Genomic DNA, 15863 nt, shown 5'->3' with positions numbered 1-15863 from the left:
TCATCCCATTTCCATTCTGGTACTGGTAGAGGTTGGAGGAGTCCGGCCAGTCATTGGTGCTCTGCCTTGACATGCTGGCACACATCACAAAGGGCCACGAACTCTGCAATTTCCCGCTTCATACTAACCCACCAGTATTTCTCTTTCAAGTCTAAGTACATCTTCGTACTGCCAGGGTGGATGGAATAAGGACTTTCGTGAGCTTCCTGAAGTATCAACTGTTTAAGTTCCTTGTCGTCCGGAATGCATACACAATTTCCGTTCCACAAGGTTCCGTGTTCATCTTCTGTGAAGCCAGCGACTTTACCCTGTTTCATATTCTTGAGGATCCCATGCATATCTGGATCATTCTTCTGAGCCTCGCGTATTTGATCGAGCAAGGCAGGCTTGTCTTCCAGTGTAGCCAAGAATCCATGGCTAACGATGCTTAGGTTCAGGGCTTCCAACTATTGATTAAGTTCCGGTGGAATGCCACGGATGCAAAGAGTACTGCAATGGCCTTTTCGACTCAGTGCATCGGTGACCACGTTGGCCTTACCAGGGTGATAGTGGATTCCCACATCATAATCTTTGATGAGCTCTAACCATCTTCTCTGCCGAAGATTCAGATCCGACTGAGTGAAGATGTATTTTAAACTCTTATGATCGGTGTATATTTCGCAGCGATTCCCAATGAGATAATGCCGCCAGATTTTCAGAGCATGGACCACAGCGGCCAACTCCAAATCATGAGTAGGATAGTTGCCTTCATGGGGCCGTAGCTGGCGTGAAGCATAGGCGGGATGGAATGAATGAAGAACGTACCAACGATGACATTTGGAGTTGTCAGCACATCCTCTGCAGTAACGTGGTTCACACGACTCCGAGTGGCATCCTTACCACCGTTGTTAGGGCGGGGAGGCGCTTGGCCTTGCTGGCACCTTGGCTTCGGTCATTTATCCGCAAAGTGCCCGAGCTCATAGCAGTTGAAGCACAGACGCTGTTGACCTTGAACATCCCTGCGACCTTGACCAGGCTACACGGCCGGTGCAGGAGGGCGGGGTGCACGGGTCCCTTGCTGATTCTGCTGCTGCTGCGGCTGTGGGACGCGTACCACGAATTGAGGTCGTGGCGCGGGGCGAGGTTGCTGCTGCTGCTGCTGCGAGGAGGATCCCCCTGCATAGGGATTGGTGTAGCGGATACTTTGGTTAGCCCCCTGTTGATTACGAAAATTCGCCAAGCGACGCTTGTGTGACTCCAGTTCCTTGTGCTTGGCTTCCAGGCGGATGCTCTTGTTCACCAGGCGCTGGAAATCAGCATAGTCCCTAGAGACCAGACGTACAGAAAGTTCAGGGTCCATTCCTGCCAGAAACTTCTCCTGCTTCTCTTCATCTTCACGAACATCCTCCGGGGCGTACCGGGCCAAGTTATTGAACTCATGCAAATACTCCATAACAGAGCGGTTTCCTTGCTTCAACTCCCGAAATTCCCTCTTCTTAAGGGCCATGACTCCAGCGGGCACATGGGTCCTCCGGAAAGCGGCGGTGAAGCGGGCCCAGGTGATAGGATGTCCTTCTGGCTGCGTTGCCTGGAAGTGGTCCCACCATAGAGATGTGGGCCCCAGTAGTTGATGGGTTGCGAAGATAACTTTCTCCTCATCATTGCACTGGACGGTGTCCAACTTTTTCCCAATGGCATGCAACCAGTCCAAGGCATCAACGGGGTTATTGGAGCTAGAGATGGTAGGCGGGCAGATGCGGAGGAACTCGGCAAGCTTGGAGTGCTGCGGGGGTGGTGGTGGTGGAGCATTGTGTTGCGGCGGATTCTGGATGTGGTGGAGGAAAGCAGCCATCATGTTGGCCTGCTGGGCGAGGATTTGGGTGATGATGGGGTTGGTGTTAGGTGGCGGTGGTGGTGGCGGGAGAGGACGTGGAGGTGGGCTGCCATGGTTGTTGTGGTTGCTGCCTTCGGGGTGACTGCCATCACCGGTAGCTGCGCTTCTCTTGGTTGTCACCATCTAAAGATCCCACATAGAACCAGCAAACGGAGAGAGCTGACGGTTAAAACTAACCACCCACGACTACCATAATTCTTGAATTTATTTCTGCTATTAAATTGGTTCATTAAGGTTCAAGTTGCTTATGCAAATAAAATAAAAACAGGCTCTGATACAGTTATACCACACACCGGTATAACCATGCCCCACACGACTCTTGCAAGGAAACAAACGAGAAGAACACACGCGCGGGCCTACTAGCTGCTCGTCTACTTCTGCGACGGGCCGGGGCGGAAGGTGAGCAACAACACATCCTCCGTGCTACCAACGCCAGAGGCTCCGTCCTCCTGAGGAACCAAGGGCGCGGGCTCGGCGCAAGGAGTCTCCACGAAGCAAGTCCACGCCAAGGACTGACGAACAAGCTCAGGCCTGGAGGTACTCTTGCGGGTGATGATCTTCAGGCTGCGGCAAACGCGGCGGTGCTTGGGGCGGCAGATCTCCCCCTGGGCAATCTTGAGCTGACACAGCTGCGCCTCCACTGCGTCCAAGTCCTTCTTCAGCTGCAAATTCTCCTGACGCAGCTCCAGGATCTTCATGTTGTTCTCGACCAACCCACGGCGCACCATATGATGGAAGTCAATGTGGGCCGTGTCATACGCCTCCACCATGCGCGCCAGGTGCATGATGGTAGCGTCATCCTCCGAGCTAGCATCCCTGAAGGTGGCGTAGTCGCGAGCTCCTCCACGACGAGGGTGGTAGCGGTAGGGCGAGTGCTGCAACTCGTCCGGATAGAGCTGGTGAAGAGTGCCGATGGCAAGGAGTGCGGCGTTCTGGCAAGCGGCGGGGAAAGAGTCTCTACCTGCGGTGACTGCCAACGAAGTCCTCTCGGGAGAGCCGGTGAGGATCACCGCAGTGACCTCCCAAGCTGCGCGGGGCTCTGCATTCTCACCATCCTGCTCCGGAAGCTTCTTGCCCTGGTAGTCCACTCCATGCCGATATCCCAGGACAATGCACATGCCCCACAGCTCCAAAGCAAAGCCAGTCAGATCCAGGCCACGACGGTTGAGGTTGCCGGCCATCTACAAACAAAGGCAAAAGAAAAAAAAATTTTAAAGGTCAGCTTTTGATGATAAATGAAGCAGCAGGACAGGGAGAGACTAGAGGATTTTCACAAATAGGAGAAGATTTTTATTTCAAAATATTGCTAAGGCTTGGGATCTAAGGCTCGTCCTAGGGTCAAGGAGGCTCTGATACCAACTTGTCACGACCGGAATTAACCCAACGAGCATCCCTTACGTGCGTGTATTATTCCATGTCCTATGAGGCAAGGTACACCAAAAGTTGATACAATTCAAAGTTTAACAAGCGGAAGCGTAAATAGTTAATTTATTACAAGGGCGGCGAAGGCCCAGCACACACGAAGATAAACGGAAAACAGTGGAAGACTAGGGCGACGACCACAGGCACTCGACGGCAGGCACGAGCTAGACAGCAAAGCCTTCATCTTCCAGGAACTCCTCTTCTGGGTTTGGGAAAAAATTAAGGAAGACTGAGTACAACCACCGTACTCAATAAGACACACCCACGAATGCAGAATAAATGCAAAGGAGTACAAGGGAGTTATAATAAAGGGGTTAGGGTTTGCAGTAAACAGCATTAAAAAGACTTTTAGCTGCTCAGGGCCATTTTGTAAACACGATCCTAGAACTACACAATGTTATTAAACAAGGCCGTGAACCCACATGAACCTGCCTTAACCCAAGGCCTACGATGATTTAGACCGAACTGGCAACCAAACCCAGGTCCGAGCTCGTCCCAAGCCAACCCTGGCCAACCATTCCATATTTTAGTTGTTAAGCAGGTTTTAAGAATTTAAAACACTAACTTGGGTACATTGTTAGGCTTGCCCATAACCGAGGGCATGGCGATTCGAATAGATTATACTCTGATCGGAGGTGTACATCTTTACCCACAAGACACATCTTCCTCACGTGTAACGACGTGCCACATACCACCACGGCATACGGACGGACGACATGACATAGTTCCCCACCCATTCTAGCCATAAACAAGAGTACCGACCCATCCCCGCCTACGGCCGGAACCCCCGGGACAGGTAGGCAGTATTGAGCCCCTAGCAGCAGGACACCAGCCCTGTGCCATGACATCTCGACTACCGGGCCGCAGCTCATGTAGCCTTCATTTGTCCTAGAGATGTCTATCGACCCCCGACTTCGTCCATCTCCATCCGTGTACCTTTGTTTATAACCAGACTGAGCCATAAACTAAGCCTTACCCATTAGACATGTGGAAGTACGGTAGTGCTTCGCAATAGAGGCCCGAGCTTAATCCTTATATTGGCCGGGCTGCTACTTCCTACAACTGGCATGCACCCAAACCCCACCGAAAAACAGGTTTTAGGGGTTTTGAAAGAGGAAGAGAGGTGTATGTCCAATTCCACCATAAACCAACCATTCCATAGTGTCCAAGTGATAAGAGAATTCCCAAAGTCTAAGATTATAAAACCACCTAATGTTGCCTAATTAATCAGCGAAGCATCTACCTAAATTCATACTAGGGGAACCATGAATAGGGTACCCACTAGTTGGGGTTTTATTTTCCTAGGGTGAACAAGGTAATAATAACAATAGCAATAATAATAAGGTCATAACAAAGATAAATAGGCATGGCTAAATAAAACAATGATAACGCGGGAATTTAAATAAAGCGATAATGCATTAATTTAAATCAAAATAATTTTATAAACTGGGATTCAATATGTTCAAGGATGATGTGACTTGCCTTGCTCGCTTTCCCAAACGTCGGCTTCAACCTCCACGCAGAGCGGATCTTCCGGTGCTGCAGCGTCTACACGACCAACGGGAAGAAAAAGGCTTTTACTCTAATAAACTCCATATAACAAGCAGGAACAAAGCACAAAAATGGATTCTAGACTTCTTAAGGAAAAATTAGAGACTTGAACGGTCCAATTCCGAGTTCAAACGGCCAAGTTATGGCCATTTGAAGTTTATATGCTCTTTAAGTGAATATTTACGAATTTCTTCATTTAAATTTTAATTAAAATAGGGTTTATTGCGTTAGCCGAGGGGAGGGGGCGCGCGGGCCGGGTCCACGGGTGTGGTGGGCCCCACGCGGTAGCCTCTCGGTCCACGGTGGACCGGGAGCACCCGCGGCTCACCAGCCAGCGCCGTAGGCCACACGCGTCAGCCGCACCCGAGGGCATGGGCGGCTGACGGCTGGGCCCCATGTGGCGGCCACACGGCGTGCCCGGAGGCGGCCACATCGACGCGGCTAGCGGTCGGCGAGCTCGGCGAGGCGGTGGTGCGACTCGGGTTGACGGGGACGGCGGCGTTCCGGCGGTCGGCGAGGTCGGCGAGGCGGTGGACGGGGTCGGCAGCGGATAGGGCCGGCCGGAGGAGATGACGCCGAGGCGGGGGATGGTCCCGGCAAGTGGATAGGGCCGGCCGGAGGTCAACGGCGACGGCGGAGAGAGAGAACGACGGCGCGAGCTCGATTCCGGCGGGGAGAAAGGGCGGTGAGTGGCGGAAACGGACGAGGGAGGTGCGGGGAGGGTTTATATTGGGTTGGGAGTGAGAGAGGGCGGCCGGCTGGGAAGGAAACCGGCGCGGGAGATCCGGCCGCCATTAATGGCACCGGCGGGATTAGGGGGAGTTTCCATCCGAAATAGAGAGAGTCAGAGAGGGGAAAATGGAAGGAAAGGGAGAGGGAATCGGGGGGAATATTTCCCCCCATTCAATTTTGAACGGGAGCGGCAGAGCGCGGCGGATTTGGTGGCGGCAGCAGCGCTAGGCGCGGGCGGAGAGGCGGGAGCGGCGGGAGGAAGGGGATGACGGGTGGGCCCCACCCGTCAGCGAGAGTGGCGGGCGGGCCCGCCTGTCAACGGCGCGCGCGCGGGGAGTGGCCAAGTGGGCCGCGGGGAGAGGAGAGAGAGGGGGAAGGAAATGGACCAGATTCGGCCCAGAGAGAGGGAAGGAGGTTTTTAGGGTTTTTCTTTTTATAAAACCTTTTCAACTTTTTTTATTTCTTAATAATTATTATTTGTGCTCTGAAAATTCCACTAAAATTTATTTATACATTTTAGGCTTTTAGGAAATATACAAAAATCCTCCAAGCCTTATTTGACTTTTAACTTTGCGCCTTTTAATTTTTGGAGGCTTTCACTAGGATTTTAATTATTCTAGGCATAATTTAAATGGTATATTTTAAGGTCGTTTTGGGACGCAACATTGTGAACCTCCTTCCGCAGTTTTTTTGCACCTCCACGATTGGTAGACTCCGCCGTTGTTGATGACGACATCGTTTTTACCACCGGCTTGCCTCCGCTGCCACTGTCTAGTATTCTCACATCCACGGTTGGTGGACTCTGCCGCCGTTGCTGATGGAGACATGGTCTTCACCGTTGGCTGCATCCGCCACCACTGACTTGTGTCCCCGCCTTCATGGCTCGCCTATTACACCATCGCTGACAGGCGTCTTCGTTTACACCATCGATTTACCTCGCTATTGACGGTCATTATCGATCAGTTTCGACCGTCAATATTACCAAAATAGAGGAGAACTAGTGATGCTTGCAATGCATATATCTGTTAGAATAATAATATTCCACTAGTATTAGGTATACTAACCTTTTGCAGAGAATGACAATAAAGTGGAGGAGAATCGATATCAACTTAGACGATAAATCAATCGGACGATGTCGAGAACTAGACTTATGTATGAATGGACCAAGAATTCAGAATTGACATGACGAATCGGGCCAAAATTTATAAGTCTGCGAAGAGAAGCAACAGAGGAGGCCGCCAGCCGAAGATGGGCTAGATTGGGCCTGCCCCAGGTTCGGCCGAACCCTCCTCAGCGCCATCCGATCCAAGGTTTTTCCTGGACGGTGTGGATTAGCCCCCAATGACGGTTGGAGGGTATTTCCGACATTCCAACCGTCACAACCGTCATTGGGAGGCTATAAAAGGAGCTCTCATCCTCACTTCACTCACACACCTCAAGCAATAGCTCTCTCATTTCTCTCAAGATTAGTTTAGTAGTATCTAGCTGGTGGAATAGGAATAGAGTAGAAATCAGGAGTCCGGAAGCCTTCGGAAGAGTTCGGGTATGGCTCTAGTAGCTTTTCTCTTCTCTTTTGTAAGCTTTGTACTTTTATTAGAATACTCTTCTAAATACATTTATGGTATTGGAATACATTCCAAGTATATGAGTACCTACTTTACATTATGTTCATGTTACACTGAATATATGTTGGCGGCTGGTAAATACCGATTCTATACCGGCAACATCTACATAAAGTTCGGATAATAAAACATCCAACATAGTGATAGGTGCTTAATATCACATATTCCACAAGTGTTGGTGTAAATTTGTATGCAGAAGATAAACCCTGATGTTGGGAGGAAATCTAGACTAAAGTGAGGAGAAATATGTATCCATACAAGGAGGGGTTGTAAACTTTATTCAAATACCAGTAAATTAACCCAAAACTTCGAGAAATGGATAGAGGAGGTCTAGGGGAGAAGATGGGCCAAGAGCCAGGCCAGATGGGCCCAACCTAGGTTCGGCCGAACCCCCTGGTTCGGCCGAACCACAACCTTAGCCATCTAGGCGGGGGTTTGGCGTGGACGGTCCTGGTCATCTCCTGATGGCTGTTGCGGGGTATTTCGGACATTTCCCCTTCGCCAACCGACATACCTACCCCCATATAAAGGCTTCACTCCCTCACTTCACACACACACTTCCAAGCTTGAGCTGAATTATAAGAGGCTCTATTTTACTACATTGTATACTAGAATAGGAAGAGAGTAGAATAGAAGGAGTCGGAAGAATTTCGGAGTTGTCAGTAATCTTCTCTAATTTCTTTTATTCTGTTTATTACTCTGAATTGAATATAATATTATTCCTGAGTAATTTAGATTTATCTTGTGAGAATTATCTCTTGGTTAGTTCCTAAATAGCATACGGGATTATTGTTCACTATAATCAACTAAAATACAGTGATTGCTTTAGTGAGTTATAAACACTAAAGTAGATAGTAATTGCTTAGACGTGGTGTTTAGGTAATTGTTATCTAGTAATTGCGGCGTATCCCACAGTACGTTTTAGGTAGGTGTAGAGGTGGTGACAGCCCTCGAGATCACTAAAGTCCTCTCTGTCCGGGTACGTAGTAGAGCGACATCTGGGAACAGCGGGTTGCCAGTGCTTGAAGTATTGCGTTAGGATTAAAGTTAAGCTTTCCCTAGACACTGTTTCTCACTAGTAAATCCTCTCTATCCTGGCCTATCATTTGCTTGGTTTCCTTGGATGAACCAGAGAAGGATTTGACCACACACGTTCCCTTGGATTCGATACCCTTGGAATACTCCGTAGGAGAAGTGCTACATCAGTATATCTGTGCGCTTGCGGATTTTATCTGTGACCGTATTAAATACCAACAAGCATTTCTGGCGCCGTTGTCGGGGAACGGTTGCTGATCATTTCCAAACCTTGTTCATCCTCGTATCCTTTTTGCTTTTTTATTCTACCTCTACCCCTGCTATCCTAGAGAAGTATTCATGTCAAACTCTTCTCAACCATGGAGCAACCGCTTTTTGAGTTGTCTGCTCCTCGGGGCGAATTTTACGAGCCACCTCCTTTATCGGAGCCCATTTATACAACTGGCTATGAAATTCATCCCGAACTAATCAGTATGGTTAGGGAAAATCCTTTTTCTGGCTTTGATCTAGAAAATTCCTACCATCATCTACGAGACTTTGAACAAGTCTGCTCGTGCCTTAAGATTCGTGGCATGAGACGAGAAACTGTGCGGTGGAAATTGTTCCCGTTCTCTCTTCAAGAGAGAGCAAAGCAATGGTACACCTCTACCGTTGGATGTGTAAACGGTAGTTGGGAAAAATTGCGAGACAGATTCTGTCTTGCCTTCTTCCCAGTTACTCGTATTACTGCCCTACGAGTAGAAAGTCTTAGTTTTAAGCAGATCAAAAACGAATCAATCGGTGCAGCTTGGTCCAGATTCACTAATCTAGTGCAGTCCGGACCAACCTTGTCCTTACCCGAGTATGTGCTTCTGCAACATTTCCATACGGGTTTGGATAAGGAGTCTGAATTCTATCTGGACATAACCGCTGGAGGATCGTTCATGCACAAAACACCGTCAGAACGAAGAACAATTTTGGATTGAATCCTACAAAATACTTCCTTCATGACGCAATCCAATGAAACCCAGCCGGAGGCATCTGTGTCCAAGATAGAGGAACTTTTAACGATCGAGCCACTTGCTGAACCATCCACTTCTGCTAGTTCGATTGATGAGAAGGTTCCTGAGCAGCCGTCTGTCGAGAATGAAGAAATTCAGACTCCGGATTGTGCCGCAATTCTGTTCAGGGACAGTTTTGACGAAGACTACGGCAATACCCTGAACTATTTTAGCAAGAGGAAACCACTCGTTCCTTTGTCACCTCCTGATCCTATGGAACTCTGGTTCCTACGAGAAACTGTCCGGGAGTTAACATCCATAATGAGCGATGAATGGCTAACGGATGCAGAGCTTTCATCCGAAGTAATTCGGATAAATACCGATTCCCGAATCATTCCTTGCCATCTGGAAGGGAACGACGTCGGTATTCTCTACAGTCCAACTGTCGGGGCCAACCTCCTTTTTGATTCTTTTGCATTCGCTTATTTAAGCGATAAGGCAGTGACCCCGACAAACAAATTCTTCAAACATCCAAACGGAAAAATCATCGAAGGATTTAGGATTGTACAAGATGTGTCTGTCTACTTTGAAGACAAGGAGGCGATCTTGGATTTCCACGTCTTTGAAATCCAAGATTTTGACATCCTAGTCGGGCTACCCATTGAGCAACTTCTCATCAACACACCCCGATTAGATAGCCTAAAAATAACACTGGGAGGGAATGAATTTTCAATTCCATTCTCGTGGGCAAGGATCGCCTTGACCGACCCTCTCCCAGAAATTGAGTTAGCGGAGGAGGTTACCGCAGTTCCCCCTCATGAGTCTCCCGAGGCCCTTCTGGAAGATGAGGTCCCCGACTTCATCAAGGAAGAAGCAGATCCCGGTGAGACTCTCGTCCTGCCAATCATGGAACCACTACCTCGACCTCTGCTTGAGTTAAACCTCTACCTCCAGGCCCACGATATGCTTTCCTACATAATGACAGAGAGGCCCCTGTCATAATCAGTGACAAGCTCTCTGAAGATGAGACTCAACGTCTTCTCGCCGTGTTGGAAAAGCATCATTCTGTTCTTGGCTACTCGCTTCAAGATCTTAGGGGGATTAATCCTGCGCTTTGCACCCATCGTATTCCTATTGACCCCGAGAGTACTCCCTCTAGGGAACCTCAATGACGGCTCAATAATGCAAAGCGAGAAGTTGTAAAGAAAGAAGTCTTGAAACTCCTGCATGCCGGGATTATTTATCCCGTGCCATACAGTGAGTGGGTTAGCCCAGTCTAGGTTATGCCGAAGAAGGGAGGAATGATGGTTGTCGCAAATGCTCAAAATGATCTAATTCCGCAACGAACCGTAACCGGAAGGAGGATGTGTATCGATTTCAGGAAACTTAACAAGGCTAAAAAAAGGATCATTTCCCGCTACCTTCATTGATAAAATGTTGGAACGGCGGGCAAATCATTCCTTCTTCTGTTTCTTTGATGGGTATTCCGGGTATCATCAAATTCCTATCCATCCGGAGGACCAAAGTAAGACTAGGTTCACATGTCCGTATGGCACCAATGCATACCGTAGGATGTCCTTCGGACTGTGTAACGCTCCTGCATCTTTCAAAAGATGTATGATGTCTATTTTCTTGGACATGATCGAAGATATCATGGAAATCTTCATGGATGACTTCTCGGTTTATGGAAAGACTTTCGGTCATTGTCTGCAGAATTTAGACAAAGTCTTACAACGATGCCAAGAAAAAAATCTAGTGCTTAATTGCGAAAAGTGTCATTTCATGGTCCATGAAGGGATAGTTCTTGGGCATCGAGTGTCCGAACGAGGAATCGAAGTTGATCGTGCGAAAATCAATGTTATAGATTAGCTTCCTCCTCTTGTGAACATCAAAGGAATCCGCAGCTTCCTGGGTCATGCCAGCTTTTAGAGAAGGTTCATAAAGGACTTCTCTACAATCGCCCGACCCCTGACCAATTTGCTAGCCAAGGATGCGCCCTTTGAGTTCGATAACGCGTGCCTAAAATCTTTTGAAATTCTCAAAAAGGCACTCGTCTCCGCTCCAATCATTCAACCTCCTGATTGGGCTCTGCCCTTCGAGATTATGTGTGATGCAAGTGACTTTGTTGTTGGTGCGGTCTTGGGCCAAACCAAAGATAAAAAAACATCATGCAATCTGCTATGCTAGCAAAACTCTAACCGGAGCTCAGTTGAATTATGCTACTACCGAAAAAGAGCTTCTCGCGGTTGTTTTTGCTATCGATAAGTTTAGGTCTTACTTAGTAGGAGCCAAGGTGATAATCTATACTGATCATGCTGCTTTGAAATACCTGCTCACTAAGAAAGATGGTAAACCACGTCTCTTAAAATGGATTTTGCTGCTGCAAGAATTTGACTTAGAAATTAAAGATAAAAAGGGAGTAGAAAATTCCATAGCAGATCATTTGTCCAGGCTACAGATCACTGACATGTAGGAACAACCAATAACTGATTTCTTAAGAGACGACATGCAGATGATGGTTCACGACTCCAACCCGTGATATGCCAACATAGTAAACTACATGGTATCCAAGTACATACCACTAGGGGAAAATCAACGAAAACTAAAGTATGAAAGTCGCCGTCACATATGGGATGAGCCATACCTGTATCGAGTCTGCTCCGATGGCCTACTACGAAGATGTGTGCCAACTGATGAAGGACTTAAGATCATAAAACGATGCCACACCTCACCCTATGGTGGCCATTACGGTGCATTCCGCACCCAGACCAAGATCTAGCAAAGTGGTTTCTTCTGGCCAACAATGTACGAAGACTCAAAAGAATTCGTCAGAAGATGCACAAGCTGCCAGAGGCAAGGAGGAATCACTGCTCACGATGCAATGCCTCTTATATACAATTTGCAAGTTGAGATATTCGATGTTTGGGGTATAGACTTTATGGGACCTTTCCCTTAGTCTCGCAATTGCGAGTACATTCTAGTGGCAGTCGACTATGTCTCCAAGTGGGTTGAGGCTATGCCGTGCAGCGCCGCGGATGCGAGACATGCTAAGAAGATGTTCACAGAAATCATCTTCCCAAGATTTGGTACCCCCAGAATGGTCATAAGTCACAGAGGTTCTCATTTCATCGACAAAACCTTCTGAGACCTCCTACGAGAGATGGGGACCAAACACAATGTGGCCACTCCTTGCCATCCACAGACCGGTGGTCAAGCAGAAACATCGAACAAACAAATCAAAAATATTCTGCAAAAGACGCACTATGGGCATACCAGACAGTGTACAAGACACCCATTGGAATGTCCCCATATCGGATAGTCTACGGAAAGTCATGCCGACTACCTGTAGAACTTGAGCATAGAGCATACTGGGCCATCAGAAACAGTAATATGGATTTTGAGGGAGCAGGAGAATGAAGAAAAATGCAGATCGCTGAACTGGAGGAATGGAGAGAGAAGGCTTACCACAATGTGAAGATATATAAAGAAAGGACGAAGCGCTGGCATGACAAAAGAATCAAAATCAAGAAATTCAAGCCAAGAGACAAAGTGCTAATGTTCAACTCCAGGGTAAAGCTTTTTGGCCACGAAAAATCGCGCAGCAAATGAGAAGGACCGTTCAATGTCATCGACACCTCTTCGCACGGGGCAATCACACTCTGCGACGACTCAGGTAACATATTTAAGGTAAACGGTCAACGCTTGAAGATTTTACTTGAGCCAAATGAAACGGTGAGGAAGTGCATGTTATTGAATTAATCGATTATGAACCACGATGATCTCATCTATTGCATGCTTAAAACCCTGTATAGTTGTCATTTCTGTGCTTAGTTTAGGACTTATTGGGCCTAGGGAAAAAAAATGGAGGCCAACCGGACCCACCAGGGTTTGGCCGAACCTGCTGGTTCCGCCGAACTAGGGCGGCACCCGATCACCCCTATTATTGAACTTCGCTCTCCCCCGCTCGTTCCTAGTCTGTTTAGATGCGCGTTTGAAGGTAGAACGTTCGGATCTCACCAAAACACGTCTTCCTCTTTCTCTCCACCTTTTCATACTCTCCTCTCCAATTCAACCCATTTCCTCGAATTTCCACTCATACCCACCAATGGCTGGCAAATCCTTGATTCCATTCATCGGCTCTTCTTCCAATTCCACTTATAACCTCACTGGAGAGCCGACGCCGGCAAATTAATTGATTCGGGTGGAAGAATACACGATGGAAGGGGTGAACGCTGTATGGGCTCAACCCCTTGCATCTGTGCCAGGCTCCCCTACGATTTTGGAGCCGATCGACGAGCTCCCTGGTTCGACCGAACCAGGGGTTCGACCGAACCCTTCTCGGCCCCGTGCGGCCCCCCGTTCGGTAGCGCGATCCCTCTCCCCTCGCCATGTCACAAGGACAAAAATTCGGGAGGATTCACCTGCGCGACGGCCAACGACGGGAGAGCTCGGCTTGTTAAAGGCACGACGCCTTTTCCAAGATGATGGGAAGGCCGAGCCGCCTCCCGCCGAGCGCTATGTGGGCACCCTGTTCACCATGGCAGGGGATGAGGTGCTCCACAAGTACACCACACCCACCGCTACTCCATCCACTCCGAAGGAGGAGCGATTCTGCATTCAGGGAGTGCGAACTCCCGACGGTGGGTATGGTAAGGGTTTACTCCGGCCTTTGACGGCATCGGAGAAGGAGGGGGCAGCAGAATCCCATAGCCCTCCACCTATGAAGGTGAACCATCACTTGACGTCCCCTCCAATTGTGAGGACTCCCGGCCAATTCCAAGAAGATGAGGTGAAGTTGCCGGAGCCCTCGATCCATAAGTTCGCCACACAAGTGAAGGAACTTCGCAAGGAGAACATAGAGCTTAGGGATCACAATGCGGAGCTGTCACGACCAGAAATAACCCAACGGGCGTTCCTTACGTGCGTGTATTATTCCTTGTCCCAGGAGGCAAGGTACACCAAAAGTTGATACATTTCAGAGTTTATCAAGCGGAAGCGTAAATAATTAATTTATTACATGGGCGGCGAAGGCCCAGCACACACAAAGACAAACGGGAAACAGCGGAAGACTAGGGCGACGACTATAGGCGCTTGATGGCAGGCACGAGCTAAACACCAAAGCCTTCATCATCCAGGGGCTCCTCTTCTGGGTTTGGGAAAAATTGAGCAAGACTGAGTACAACCACCGTACTCAACAAGACACACCCATAAGTGCAGAATAAATGCAAGGGAGTACAAAGGGGGTTATAATATAGGGGTTAGGGTTTGCAGTAAAAAGCATTTAAAGACACTTAGTTGCTCAAAGCTATTTTGTAAATACGATCCTAGAGCTGTACAATATTATTAACCAAGGCCGTGAACCCACACGAACCTGCCTTAACCCAAGGCCTACGATGATTCAGACCGAACTGGCAACCCGACCCTGGGTCCCAGCTCGTCCCAAGCCAACCCAGGCCAACCATTCCACATTTTAGTTGTTAAGCAGGTTTTAAGAATTAAAACACTAACTTGGGTACATTGCTCGGCTCGCCCATAACCGAGGACGCGGCTATTCGAATAGATTATACTCTGATCAGAGGTGTACATCTTTACCCACAAGACACATCTTCCTCACGTGTGACCACGTGCCACATACCACCACGCCATACGGACGGAAGACGTGACATAGTTTCCATCCCATCCTCGCCATAGACAAGAGTACCGACCCAACCCCACCTACGGCCGGAACCCCCGGGACAGGTAGGCAGGACTGAGCCCCTAGCAGCAGGACGCTGTCCCTGTGCCATGACATCTCGACTACCGGGCCGCAGCTCGTGTAGCCTTCATTTGCCCTAGAGATGTCCATCGACCCCCGACTTCGTCCATCTCCATCCGTGTACTTTTGTTTATAACCAGACTAAGCCACAAACTAAGCCTTACCCATTAGACATGTGGAAGTACGGTAGTGCTTTGCAACAGAGGCCCGAAGACCGGTCCTTATATGGCCGAGGTGCTACCATCAAAACCATGCACCCCGAGCCCAGCCTAAAACCATTTTGAGGGTTTTGAACAGAGGGGAGGTGTGAATCCAATTTCCACAATAATCCAACCATTCCAGGGTGTCCAAGTGATATGAATATTCCCAAAGTCTAGAGTTATAAAACCACCTAATGTTGTCCTATGAATCAGCGAAGCATCTACCTAAATTCATACTAGTGGAACCATGAATAAAATGTCCACTAGTTGGGGTTTTGTTTATCCTAGGGTGAACAAGGTAATAGTAACAATAACAATAATAAGGTCATAACAAAGGTAAATAGGCATGGCTAGATAAAACAGTGATAACGCGGGAATTTAAATAAAGCGATAATGCAATAATTTAAATCAAAATAACTTTATAAACTAGGATTCAATATGTTCAAGGATGATGTGACTTGCCTTGCTCGCTTTCCCAAACGTCGGCTTCAACCTCCACGTAGAGCGGATCTTCCGAAGCTGCAGCGTCTACACGATCAATGGAAAAAAATAAAAGGGCTTTTACTCTAATAAACTCCATATAACAAGCAGGAACAAAGCACAAAAATGGGTTCTTGACTTCTTAAGGAAAAATTAGAGACTTGAACGGTCCAATTCCGAGTTCAAATGGCCAAGTTATGACCATTTCAAGTT

The sequence above is a fragment of the Oryza glaberrima genome, chromosome 12, assembly GCF_000147395.1.
Source record: "Oryza glaberrima chromosome 12, OglaRS2, whole genome shotgun sequence".
Classification (NCBI taxonomy): domain Eukaryota; kingdom Viridiplantae; phylum Streptophyta; class Magnoliopsida; order Poales; family Poaceae; genus Oryza; species Oryza glaberrima.
This window is presented reverse-complemented; position numbering follows the sequence as displayed.